General features: G+C 37.5%; 1 pseudogene; it reads right to left on the reverse strand.

The window, feature by feature from the left end:
- LOC133419834 (NACHT, LRR and PYD domains-containing protein 3-like) overlaps positions 1–14923 on the reverse strand; it is a 54485-nt pseudogene that overhangs the window by 24765 nt on the left and 14797 nt on the right.

Below are 14923 nucleotides of genomic sequence, written 5' to 3' on the forward strand. Positions count from 1 at the left end.
ACAGCTTAATGAGGAAAGCAGCTGCTGAGAAGCTGCAGCTTCACTGGAAACACTGATCTTTGATACCAACTGGTTTTAGTAGAAAACTGCTGGAAGCAGCAGAACCGAGTCCAACCTCCACTGACCTGAGATCCTGCAGCTGGTAGTCTGGGCTCTCCACCAGATCAGAAAGCTGCTTCTTATCTGCAGCCTGCAGGTTGTTGGATCTCAGGTCCAGAAGTTCCAGATGGGAGGGGTTGAACTTCAGAGCTGAGACCAGAGAAGAACAGCTGATCCCTGACAAACTGCACTTCCCCAATCTGAATAAAGAATAAAAGATGAATTACAATTCAGCATCATCTTCATCATTTTACAGATACATTACAATTCAGCATCATCTTCATCATTATAAATGCTCCATACAGATGAGAATTAGAAAGGTGATGGACTTTATGAAGGCTGATGTTCATATTGATGTCACACATGTGATCAATAGTCTGCATATATTTATCTTTAGTATTATTGACTTGATGATCAGAAAAGTCTGAGTTTGTACGAATTTCAATAAAGTCAGTGATGAGGACGACAGTCTAGACCATGTAAAGTCCATTCATGTCACGTGTTTCTGTCCCAATAACACGTCTGTTTGTAAATGATGTTTTGGACGATAAAGTTTTCATTCCTAGAAGGACTTTGTGAGCAGAGAAAGAATTTCAGGACAGGAGGACGTCTGTGTTTATTCAGCATTCATGAAATACATCTCTTCTCCAGTGATGGATCTGGAACTGGTGCAGAAAACTTTTGTCTGATTAATACATTTGATTCATCAAGAACAGATGCATGATGGTACAAAAACGTACAAATCTGAACCCTTACAGGGAAACTAGAACCAAATACTCGTCAAAATATGGAAACTAATTGATGCTCCAGGGTTTATTGTAGTTTTTAATGGCAGAAACAGTTTTGATGGAATTTGAATTCAAATATCAGTCTTTCTATGTAAATATTAAATGAAGGTAAAAGTTTATTGAAGCTGAGTTTTTATGTAAGAAATGTTACTTGTTAAGATGGTTTTTCCTATAAATGATGAATAAATGAACAATATCCATCATTTCCATGTTTTTAAGGAGACATTTCTTCATCAATCAGTACATATTTGTCTGTTTAGGAGTTTTTTTAAACACTTTATCTGAAAAAGTTGATTGAGTGACGACATAGTTTCAACACAAAGTTTCTGATGTTCTTGTTGGATGTTTTGTTGCTGATGAAGGAAAGTCATCGTCTAGACAGCAGCTTTATTTCAGTTTACTTACTTCAACACACATGGATTTATATTTAGTTTTACACACTGAAAACCATAAAAAGACATTATTTGTTGCACCTTTATGTCTTGATGTCACCTGGATGAAATGATCTTAACAGACATATTGAGGAATAATATTAAAAACACAGAAAAATATGTTTTTCCATGTTTAGAGTTTCATATTTGGTAAACTTGTATTTGTTAAAGTGAAATTTAATGTTAGTCAAAGGAAGCCAATGTTGGTTTGACTGATTTAATTCACAGTAAGAAGTTATTTAGTAAATTAGCTCTATAACTCATATATTGGACGACTACACATTCAGTCTGTCCACTATTGTCTGTCAGACTCTCTCAGTTTATTAACATCTGGATGACATTTCTGAACGTATTAGCTGTAAAGTTAATTCATGTTTGTGAAGATGTTTTATTCCAGGTTCAGACACATCTCTGGTTCTTCATTTGCTCCTGTCTGACACATTCAGATGTTTAGTTTTATGTAATGAATCAGAAGAGGAAGTTTAAGATGAAACTAAAGCAGAGAAGAAGAACTCAGAGCAGTCAGATGGTCAGTGTGGATCAGTAGAAGATCAGCCTGATGTCTGCAGGTTAGTGTCAACACAACTTTCACATCAGATTCATCTGAACACACAACTAAAACATGTCTGACCTCAGAGTCTCCAGTCTGCAGTCTGGACTCTCCAGAAATCCACTCAGGATTCAGGATGTTTCACTCCTGAATCCTGCAGGTTCTTGTAACTCAGGTCCAGAAGTTTCAGATGGGAGGGGTTGTACTTCAGAGCTGGGCCCAGAGAAGAACAGCTGATCTCTGACAGACTGCAGTCCCACAACCTGAACAGAAAGTAAAACATGTTCCAGTCTCATCAGAGAAGTGTTTCTTCAAATATCAACTTTGTCATCAGGTCCATGTGGGTCACCACCGTATCTGGACTTTATAAAACAGGTTTTACACTTTTGTTACATCCATGATGTGGGTTCCTGGTTGTTCCTCTGACATGTTCACCTTTACTGAACATCCTGAGCTTTTCTGGTCCAAGTCTGACACTAGATTAAGATGAAAACACCAACATACACACCAATCCTTTTGATTAGTGTTGATGTTCAAATATTGTTCAAAAAGCAGCAGTTTAGAGATCAGAAGCTGATCTAGCAACAATTATTAACACCAGAATGGATCTGTGGAGAACTGCTGGACTTTATATCATGTGTCCAGTTTTATATCATTTATGCAGGATTCCTGAGGTTTTTATCATAATGATCCTTGTATGTTATAAAGAGTTAAAATGATGTTTTCTGAGAGCAGAAGATATTAAAATACTTTACTTTTAGTAATGTGTCATTTATAATTTGACTCAACTTGCAAACACCTAATAATTCTGTTACAACTGAGTTTATCAGTTAATATCTTACTTTTAGTTAAAGATAAGAATGATTGAATTCTGTATATTTATCAGACTAATTCAACAAATTCTGAAGTCTGTGTGAAACTAAACATCAGGTTCTGTATCGCTTGCACTTGAAAAGTCTTTGCTTGAACAACTAATGATCTGCTTGATTAAAGGACATTTCTGAATTAAACCCACACGGGAGGATCTAAGACACTTCCTGTCAGGACGATCACTTTGACGCTCCACCTGTAGCCGTCAGTCCAACCTGTCCAGGTCTGAGGCCTCGTTTACACGCAGCAACAACGCTGCTGTTTTCATGAGTTTTAACCGTTCGTTTACACCAAAACGAAGCTCAAAGTCTCCAAAAACCATCATTCCTGAAAACTCCGGCCAAAGTGGAGATTTGCTGTTAAAGGGAGAGAAAGGGACATTTAGGCTTCAGAACGTCTCATTATGGACAGAAACGTCACCAGCGTCATGTGTAGCAGCTGTGGTTACGGTTTGTTTGGCCGCTGTGATCATGATGGAAGCTGTTAAGTGATAACTGACTTCACTACTGTCTTAATGTGGCTGTTCAGGTCTGAGTCAGAACCACTCCCTGATTTCTGGGTTGGATATTTGGTTTTTAGCTTCACTACTTGAAGCTGAATGCAGATGTTTACTTTATTTACTTGATTCCAAACGCGATTATTTCTGTTTTTATCTTTAATTAACTGAATTAAATTGTGGCACATCCACTTTTTAATGTGATCAATGCATTTGAATGCATTAAAAATTTGAATTTGTTAAAATGTTTTCTTCCATTAATGATGAATAAATGAACAATATTCATCATTTCCATGTTTTTAAGGAGACATTTCTTCATCAATCAGTACATATTTGTCTGTTTAGGAGTTTTTTCAAACATTTTCTCTGAAAAAGTTGATTGAGTGACGACATAGTTTCAACACAAAGTTTCTGATGTTCTTGTTGGATGTTTTGTTGCTGATGAAGGAAACTCATCGTCTAGACAGCAGCTTTATTTCACTTTACTAACTTCAACACACATGTATTTATATTTAGTTTTGCACACTGAAAACCATAAAAAGACATTATTTGTTGCACCTTATGTCTTGATGTCACCTGGATGAAATGATCTTAACAGGTATATTAAACAATAATATTAAAAACACAGAAAATTATGTTTTTCAATGTTTACAGTTTCATATTTGGTAAATTTGTATTTGTTAAAATAAAATTTAATGTTAGTCAAAGGAAGCCAATGTTGGTTTGACTGATTACATCCACAGTGAGAAGTTATTTAGTAAATGAGCTCTATAACTCATATATTGGACGACTACACATTCAGTCTGTCCACTATTGTCTGTCAGACTCTCTCAGTTTATTAACATCTGGATGACATTTCTGAACGTATTAGCTGTAAAGTTAATTCATTTTTGTGAAGATGTTTTATTCCAGGTTCAGACACATCTCTGGTTCTTCATTTGTTCCTGTCTGACACATTCACATGTTTAGTTTTATGTAATGAATCAGAAGAGGAAGTTTAAGATGAAACTAAAGCAGAGAAGAAGAACTCAGAGCAGTCAGATGGTCAGTGTGGATCAGTAGAAGATCAGCCTGATGTCTGCAGGTTAGTGTCAACACAACTTTCACATCAGATTCATCTGAACACACAACTAAAACATGTCTGACCCCAGAGTCTCCAGTCTGCAGTCTGGACTCTCCAGAAATCCACACAGATGTTTCACTCCTGAATCCTGCAGGTTGTTGTAACTCAGGTCCAGATGTTTCAGATGGGAGGGGTTGTACTTCAGAGCTGAGACCAGAGAAGAACAGCTGATCTTTGACAGATCGCAGCTCACCAACCTGAAGAGAAAGTAAAACATGTTCCAGTCTCATCAGAAAAGTGTTTCTTCAAATATCAACTTTGTCATCAGGTCCATGTGGGTCACCACCGTATCTGGACTTTATAAAACAGGTTTTACACTTTTGTTACATCCATGATGTGGGTTCCTGGTTGTTCCTCTGACATGTTCACCTTTACTGAACATCCTGAGCTTTTCTGGTCCAAGTCTGACACTAGATTAAGATGAAAACACCAACATACACACCAATCCTTTTGATTAGTGTTGATGTTCAAATATTGTTCAAAGCAGCAGTTTAGAGATCAGAAGCTGATCTAGCAACAATTATTAACACCAGAATGGATCTGTGGAGAACTGCTGGACTTTATATCATGTGTCCAGTTTTATATCATTTATGCAGGATTCCTGAGCTTTTTATCATAATGATCCTTGTATGTTATAAAGAGTTAAATGATGTTTTCTGAGAGCAGAACATATTAAAATACTTTACTTTTAGTAATGTGTCATTTATAATTTGACTTAACTTGCAAACACCTAATAATTCTGTTACAACTGAGTTTATCAGGTAATATCTTACTTTTAGTTAAAGATAAGAATGATTGAATTCTGTATATTTATCAGACTAATTCAACAGATTCTGAAGTCTGTGTGAAACTAAACATCAGGTTCTGTATCGCTTGCACTTGAAAAGTCTTTGCTTGAACAACTAATGATCTGCTTGATTAAAGGACATTTCTGAATTAAACCCACACGGGAGGATCTAAGACACTTCCTGTCAGGACGATCACTTTGACGCTCCACCTGTAGCCGTCAGTCCAACCTGTCCAGGGGCCTGTACTACGAAGCGGGATTTGGGGTTAGCAAGGTAACTTCAGGTTTAACCCTGGGTTTTCAGGACTACGACGGTGGTTCACTTCTTACCGGGGTACATCGCCATGGTAACTTATGCTGAACAGCTAACCTGCTCCGGAGCAGGTTATGTTCGAGATACAGATCGCCGGGTATAAAAGCACTGCCCACTGACCAATCAGCTCTCATGGAAAATGGCATGCCCTTTCGAAGAGAATCCAGTGGAGCTCGGTGCGCGGATCGTGAGAGGAAGAAAAAAAAGAGTGGGCTGACTTTCAACAAAAATTGAATTAGTCAAGAAACTAAGCAATTCTTTTCATACCCAAGTATCAACACTTTATCATTTATTTTCTCCTGACAGAGAGGTATGTTATGGGATTCTGTTATAGTGGGAGTCCCCGCCCCCTCCGGTGTTGTCATGGTAACGTTTTGCCCCGACTGTTAAAACAGCTGATGTCTCGAACGTTAACCGTTGTTGAACGTTAATTAAATATACTGCTGAAGTGATAGACACGCTCCATGTCTCCTCTCCATTTATTCAACACAAACAAGGTATGCGAGTACGTTTGTCTTTGCTGTAGATACCCTCACTCCGTCTTTCTAAGAAAACTACTTTTGCAAATAAACCTTTATGTACAAACTGTAAATATACTGTAGAAACAAGGTATGAGTCATTTGGGAGAGGATGAAATGTCAGACCTCGTTTAATTTGAACACGACATGAACTTTTAATTTCAAGCCTAAATATTAAGTTAAATCACAGTGTAATTTATCCTTTGTTCTTCGCTACTGAAATAAGCAGCTCTGACAGCGGACTTCTCCATGCTTGCGATTGGTCATGCGCTGAAAACCCCGCCCCTTTTATGTGCACGCGCTCATATCCAGATTGGAGAAACCTGGGTTGATATACCGAGTTGATAACCACCGTCGTGTGACCGCTTAGCGTGATTGCAATTGTCCGGGTTAGTGAATCTGGATAAGGAAAAGATATCCTGGGTATGTTGAACTTGCTTCGTAGTACAGGCCCCAGGTCTGAGGCCTCGTTTACACGCAGCAACAACGCTGGTGTTTTCATGAGTTTTAGACGTTCGTTTACATGAAAACGAAGCTCAAAGTCTCCAAAAACCATCATTCCTGAAAAGTCCGGCCAAAGTGGAGATTTGCTTGTAAAGGGAGAGAAACGGACATTTAGGCTTCAGAACGTCTCATTATGGCAACCTGATCTCACAAAAATCCGTGAAATGCCCACGACCTCTTACCACTATTTTCTGTGGTCCCAACACGGAAAGTGGTATAATTCCGTGTGTGCACCACGGATATTGTACCATGCAAAGTCAATGGGATCCGTGGTCTTGATATATACACGGATTATGACATTATTATTATTTATATATTATTGTTTGTTATAGTGGCTAGATTATGCGTTTTTGTCGCGCAAGGTATTGTTTTTTACTGTCAGTTTGTAAAAGCATGTTTTTAACGCTGTTTTAGCAGTGTTTTATTGAGGTTTTAATGGGAACACCACGGATATAGTACTATGCAAATTCAATGGGATGCGTGGTCATGATATATACACGGATTATGACATTATTATTATTTATATATTATTCTTTGTTATAGTGGCTAAATTATGCGTTTTTGTCGCGCAAGGTACTGTTTGTTACTGTCAGTTTGTAAAAACACGTTTTTTAACGCTGTTTTTGCAGTGTTTTATTGAGGTTTTAATGGGAGCACCACGGATATAGTACTATGCAAAGGCAATGGGTTCCGTGGTCGTGATATATACACGGATTATGACATTATTATTATTTATATATTATTCTTTGTTATAGTGGCTAAATTATGCGTTTTTGTCGCGCAAGGTACTGTTTTTTACTGTCAGTTTGTAAAAGCACATTTTTAACGCTGTTTTAAGAAGAAACAGGCGATATTTAAAGTTTCTCCCATTTCGTCAACCACAGGGGATTCCCTGGGCGTCCCCTCTACGTCATAGAGTGACAAGGGGGGATCCTGATCACGTGACAGATGCCCACGAATTAATTTTTTTTTAAATTTTTATGGCTAATAATTCAAGTCTGAATACTAGTGCTCCAACGTCATCTGTTTTGAATGGATATTTTTGGTTGCCCGAGCATAATAATTATACTACTATTACTACAACTAATAATAATAATAATAATAATGATAATAGTAAGAAGAAGAAGAAGAAGAAGAAGAAGAAGAAGAAGAAGAAGTAGAAGAAGAAGAAGAAGAAGAGGAAGATGATGATGATGATGATGATGATGATGATGATGATGATGATGATGATGATGATGATGATGATGACGATGATGCCATCTTAACCCTAAACCGGAAGGAGGTTACCAGAACTTTTTTAACTTTTTTTTTTTTTTTTTTTTAATTTTTTAAGATATGTTTGCATAACTTAAACACACAGAAATGTATTAGCACTATGATATATTATACATTTGATCATCCAGGATCATCCTGTCAGACTGGGGAAGGGGTTAAAGGGTCTAGAAATAGCCATGTTAAGTTAATGGGAAATTTTCAAAAGGTGAAACAATCAGTATTTAAAGGGGAAAATAAACTCAGAACTGGTCCAAATTGAATAGTATGACTGTGTATAATACTATCATCAATATCTTAAAGAAATCTGGCCACAAAATACTCGTTAAAAGATTTTGACTGATTGTTTCCAGGGGTCCGTTTCACAAAGCAGGTTTAGTGAAAACTCTGAGTCTGTTAACCCTGAAATGAGGGAAACTCTGAGTTTTCCGTTTCACAAAGGGAGGTAACTCAAACCAGAGAAAGAGAGGTAACTCTAGCCTGTTTCACAAAGAGAGGTAACTTAAGCTCTCGGTCAGTTACCGTAGTAACAGACTCTCTGAACCTAACCTGGTCGGGACCAGGTTTATTTCAGCGAACCTGGAGTTTCTCTCTGTCTCCTCCCTCAGTGGCGTCAATTCAGCCAATGGGTCTTTACGTAATACGCATCCGTTTTCTGCACCACGGACAGCAAGCGGCAGAGTTAGAGAGCAGAAAAGGCTTATCTAACAAACGCAATTTAACTTGTTCACTTTATTCACTATGTCAGTGCAACAATATCACAGGGACATCCCAGTTTAACTTCAAACAGTTAAAGTCCAAATGCAAAAAGGAGAGGGAGAGCAAAAAGAATTCAAATATTTCCCTTAAACAGATGTATATGAGGATTTATATCTTACTTTGAGATGAACTTGCATAATTAATCCATCAGTGGCTAACAGCCTCGTTAATATCTTCTGGACCCATCACTTGCCTTCTTTCTTTTTTTTTTATTGCGTGGTTGTCTGCTTCCTTTTCATTTTTGTAAGTTAGTAACACTGCAGAGCGCACTTTTTTTTTTTTCAAACTTTATTTAAAAGTTCCAATTACAGTCAGAACATTGACCGTGGACAGTCAGGCATCAAGGAATTAAATAAACAAATACAGTATGATACATAAAGTGGATGAAGTGCATAAGTCATTACATAAGTAACATAAATATAATAAAATAAATCAATTTAAATAAAAAGAAAGAAAATGGCAGGACATATATTATATCTGCAGAGCGCACTAAAAACGAGATTGATAGCGACCACTGTCGTCAGGGACGCTGGGACATTTCAAGATATGAGGGGGGGGGGGGGGGTACAAGTGTTGGGATAGATAATACCTACTGAAATCCATCATGTTGTTCTGATATGCATTTGTAGTTATTTTATATGTATGAATTAATAGAATAAATCAATACAAATACATACAGAGTAATTCCATAAATGTATTTAAAAAAAAATCATTTACATTTTCCCCTGAAGCCCTGAAGGTGTGGCAGCTGCCGTACCCAATTGACGGCCCTGATCTAAATGACAATAAAATTTCATTTTTTTTCCCAAAATATGCTCTCATACTCACCATATGCACGTATTAACACTTCTAACTCCAGTGGCGTGGAGTATGTGGATCTTCAGATGCAAACTAACGTTTCCTCAAAGGGATTTTGTAAATTGAAAAGATAAATAAAGTTAAAAAGAAAAAAAAGAAAATGTATGTCGCTCTTTTGTGTCGCCGGTTGCCATGGTGAATCCTTGTATCAGCGATCTACTGATGATGGCTTTTTATTTCCCTAACGCACGAGCTTAACTCCAGGTGAAACTACTTAGAGTTGAGTAAATTACCTCAAATCCGCTGTTCTGGAACCAAAAACTCAGAGTTTCCGATCTCAGAGTAGATCAACTAAGAGTTCAGGTTTAGACTCAGAGTTTGTTGAACCTGCTTTGTGAAACGGACCCCAGCTTGGCCCCTAAAGAGGTCTCTGAATATACAAGTCAAACATCCATGATGTGTACCAACAAGAAAATCAAACTTTGTTGTAGGACAACAGTGAAGACATCGTTGGAAAGGTCTTGACCTCAGGATCAACATATGTCAATATGAGATTTGTGGGCAATTCCTGCTCCCCAGGTGTGCCCTTTGAACCTTGTACCTGTGACACTTTTGAAGGCCTGTAGTTCAACAAAAAAATATGCTAGAGACATGATGTGAACAGTTTTGGAAAGCTCTGCACCTCTACTATCATGCCCGACAGTAGTCCAATAGGGGGCGCCACTGAATAGGGTCAAAACCTATAAAAAACATGATTTCACCCTCTTACCAATACAAAAGTCAAAATCAGACCAGACAGGCGTGCTCCCCACCCTTAAAAACATATAATAAGCTTGCAAAGTTCGTGATCACAGTTTTATAAGCGCTAATTCATTGGAACTACAAAAGCTATGACGTAGCACAATGCTGTGTATTGTAACTTGGCACAAATTGTAGTTCTGTAACCTCTTCCGGTTTAGGGTTAAGATGTTGACATTAGGGTTCCGAAATAATATATCCGCTCATTTTTCAACAGACAAAGTGTGACCATAAAATGTATATTTATATCGTGAGTAGATGTATGTGATGGAAAAGTTCAATATATGCATTTATTAGTGCTATTTTAACGTTTTGTCCTGCTGCCTATCTCGCCGACAGGAAGGGTTGTGTTCAATGCCGTAACGTATTAAGCAACGTTTCAAAACAGATCTTTCATACCTCATCCTCGATCTATTTTGTTTCTATGAAGTGTTAATGTGGTTAATAATTTGTTTTAATATGGTGTGACTTCCAAACAAGAGCATTTAGTTCAGTATACCCGCAGTATTAACGTTTTGTCCTGCTGCTCTATTTCGCCGACAGAAAGAGTTGCGTTCAGTGGCGTAACGTAAAAACAGATCTTTCAGACTTGGCAGTCCGTGGTGCTCCCATTAAAACCTCAATAAAACACTGCTAAAGCAGCGTTAAAAACGTGTTTTTACAAAGTGACAGTTAAAATGGATGATCAAATTTATAATATATCATAGTGCTAATACATTTCTGTGTGTTTAAGTTATGCAAACATATCTTAAAAAAAATTCTTCTTCTTCTTACTATTATCATTATTATCATTATTATTATTATTATTATTATTATTATTATTATTATTATTATTATTATTATTATTAGCCATAAAAATTTAAAAAAAAATTAATTCGTGGGCATCTGTCACGTGATCAGGATCCCCCCTCGTCACTCTATGACGTAGAGGGGACGCCCAGGGAATCCCCTGTGGTTGACGAAATGGGAGAAACTTTAAATATCGCCTGTTTCTTCTTAAAACAGCGTTAAAAACGTGCTTTTACAAACTGACAGTAAAAAACAGTACCTTGCGCGACAAAAACGCATAATTTAGCCACTATAACAAAGAATAATATATAAATAATAATAATGTCATAATCCGTGTATATATCACGACCACGGAACCCATTGCCTTTGCATAGTACTATATCCGCGGTGCTCCCATTAAAACCTCAATAAAACACTGCTAAAACAGCGTTAAAAACGTGTTTTTAAAAACGGACAGTAAAAAACAGTACCTTGCGTGACAAAAACGCATAATTTAGCCACTATAACAAAGAATAATATATAAATAATAATAATGTCATAATCCGTGTATATATCACGACCACGGATCCCATTGACTTTGCATGGTACAATATCCGTGGTGCTCACACGGAATTATACCATTTTCCGTGTTGGGACCACAGAAAATAGTGGTAAGAGGTCGTAGGCATTTCACGGATTTTTGTGAGATCAGGTTGCATTATGGACAGAAACGTCACCAGCGTCATGTGTAGCAGCTGTGGTTACGGTTTGTTTGGCCGCTGTGATCATGATGGAAGCTGTTAAGTGATAACTGACTTCACTACTGTCTTAATGTGGCTGTTCAGGTCTGAGTCAGAACCACTCCCTGACTTCTGGGTTGGATATTTGGTTTTTAGCTTCACTACTTGAAGCTGAATGCCCACGTTTAATCTTATTTACTTGGTTCCAAACGCGATTATTTCTGTTTTTATCTTTAATTAACTGAATTAAATTGTGGCACATCCACTTTTTACTGTGATCAATGCATTTGAATGCATTAAAAATTTGAATTAGTTAAAATGTTTTCTTCCATTAATGATGAATAAATGAACAATATTCATCATTTCCATGTTTTTAAGGAGACATTTCTTCATCAATCAGTACATATTTGTCTGTTTAGGAGTTTTTTCAAACATTTTCTCTGAAAAAGTTGATTGAGTGACGACATAGTTTCAACACAAAGTTTCTGATGTTCTTGTTGGATGTTTTGTTGCTGATGAAGGAAACTCATCGTCTAGACAGCAGCTTTATTTCAGTTTACTAACTTCAACACATGTATTTTTTATTTAGTTTTACACACTGAAAACCATAAAAAGACGTTATTTGTTGCACCTTATGTCTTGATGTCACCTGGATGAAATGATCGTAACAGATATATTGAGGAATAATATTAAAAAAACATAGAAAAATATGTTTTTCATGTTTACAGTTTCATATTTGGTAAATTTGTATTTGTTAAAATAAAATTTAATGTTAGTCAAAGGAAGCCAATGTTGGTTTGACTGATTTCAGCCACAGTAAGAAGTTATTTAGTAAATGAGCTCTATAACTCATATATTGGACGACTACACATTCAGTCTGTCCACTATTGTCTGTCAGACTCTCTCAGTTTATTAACATCTGGATGACATTTCTGAACGTATTAGCTGTAAAGTTAATTCATGTTTGTTCAGATGTTTTATTCCAGGTTCAGACACATCTCTGGTTCTTCATTTGTTCCTGTCTGACACATTCACATGTTTAGTTTTATGTAATGAATCAGAAGAGGAAGTTTAAGATGAAACTAAAGCAGAGAAGAAGAACTCAGAGCAGTCAGATGGTCAGTGTGGATCAGTAGAAGATCAGCCTGATGTCTGCAGGTTAGTGTCAACACAACTTTCACATCAGATTCATCTGAACACACAACTAAAACATGTCTGACCCCAGAGTCTCCAGTCTGCAGTCTGGACTCTCCAGAAATCCACTCAGATGTTTCACTCCTGAATCCTGCAGGTCGTTGTGACTCAGGTCCAGAAGTTTCAGATGGGAGGGGTTGGACTTCAGAGCTGAGACCAGAGAAGAACAGCTGATCTTTGACAGATCGCAGCCCACCAACCTGAACAGAAAGTAAAACATGTTCCAGTCTCATCAGAGAAGTGTTTCTTCAAATATCAACGTTGTCATCAGGTCCATGTGGGTCACCACCGTATCTGGACTTTATAAAACAGGTTTTACAGTTTTGTTACATCCATGATGTGGGTTCCTGGTTGTTCCTCTGACATGTTCACCTTTACTGAACATCCTGAGCTTTTCTGGTCCAAGTCTGACACTAGATTAAGATGAAAACACCAACACACACACCAATCCTTTTGATTAGTGTTGATGTTCAAATATTGTTCAAAGCAGCAGTTTAGAGATCAGAAGCTGATCTAGCAACAATTATTAACACCAGAATGGATCTGTGGAGAACTGCTGGACTTTATATCATGTGTCCAGTTTTATATCATTTATGCAGGATTCCTGAGCTTTTTATCATAATGATCCTTGTATGTTATAAAGAGTTAAAATCATGTTTTCTGAGAGCAGAACATATTAAAATACTTTACTTTTAGTAATGTGTCATTTATAATCTGAATTAACTTGCAAACACCTAATAATTCTGTTACATCTGAGTTTATCAGTTAATATCTTACTTTTAGTTAAAGATAGGAATGATTGAATTCTGTAAATTTATCAGACTAATTCAACAGATTCTGAAGTCTGTGTGAAACTAAACATCAGGTTCTGTATCGCTTGCACTGGAAAAGTCTTTGCTTGAACAACTAATGATCTGCTTGATTAAAGGACATTTCTGAATTAAACCCACACGGGAGGATCTAAGACACTTCCTGTCAGGACGATCACTTTGACGCTCCACCTGTAGCCGTCAGTCCAACCTGTCCAGGTCTGAGGCCTCGTTTACACGCAGCAACAACGCTGCTGTTTTCATGAGTTTTAGCCGTTCGTTTACACCAAAACGAAGCTCAAAGTCTCCAAAAACCATCATTCCTGAAAACTCCGGCCAAAGTGGAGATTTGCTTGTAAAGGGAGAGAAACGGACATTTAGGCTTCAGAACGTCTCATTATGGACAGAAACGTCACCGGCGTCATGTGTAGCAGCTGTGGTTACGGTTTGTTTGGCCGCTGTGATGGAACATGGAAGCTGTTAAGTGATAACTGACTTCACTACTGTCTTAATGTGGCTGTTCAGGTCTGAGTCAGAACCACTCCCTGATTTCTGGGTTGGATATTTGGTTTTTAGCTTCACTACTTGAAGCTGAATGTCCACATTTAATCTGATTTACTTGGTTCCAAACGCGATTATTTCTGTTTTTATCTAATGTATCTGATTATAGTCTCTAGGTGAGGTGATTATATAGATTGGGGTGTCATCTGCATAGTCATGGGAGCACATTTTGTTCTTTTTCATCATTTGAGCAAGTGAGAGCATGTACATATTAAACAAAAGAGACCCCAGAACTGAACCTTGAGGAACTCCACATGTTATTTGTGTTAACTCTGATAAGTAGTTACCTAAAGACACAAAATATTCTTTGTCTTTTAGATAGGACTGAAACCAGGTTAGAGCTGTGCTAGAAAGTCCCACCCAGTTCTTCAACCTGTCTATCAAGATGTTCTTGTTGATTGTGTTGAAAGCAGCGCTGAGATCCAGGAGGACTAAGGGCCTGATTTACTAAGATCCTAAATAAAGAGTACTAAATTGCGTGTGCACTGAAAAAGTTTGCGCGTGCTGTTGTTGCGTGGTTTGCGGGTGATCAACTAAGATTGCGTGCGCAATTGATAACAGGTGCAAACCTCAGTATTTAAATGAGGTGTTGCGTGTCCTACGGTTTGCGAGCGCAAACTTTGCGCCATGGAGAGTCTGGATGGAAAGCACAGTCACAAGCGCAAAATGAAATTTGACAAGTTGGAGTTAGAGATATTATTGGAGTTAGAGATATTAGTGGAAGAGGCAAATTGTTGTGCCGTAT

The sequence above is a fragment of the Cololabis saira genome, chromosome 19 (genome assembly GCF_033807715.1).
Source record: "Cololabis saira isolate AMF1-May2022 chromosome 19, fColSai1.1, whole genome shotgun sequence".
Taxonomy (NCBI): domain Eukaryota; kingdom Metazoa; phylum Chordata; class Actinopteri; order Beloniformes; family Belonidae; genus Cololabis; species Cololabis saira.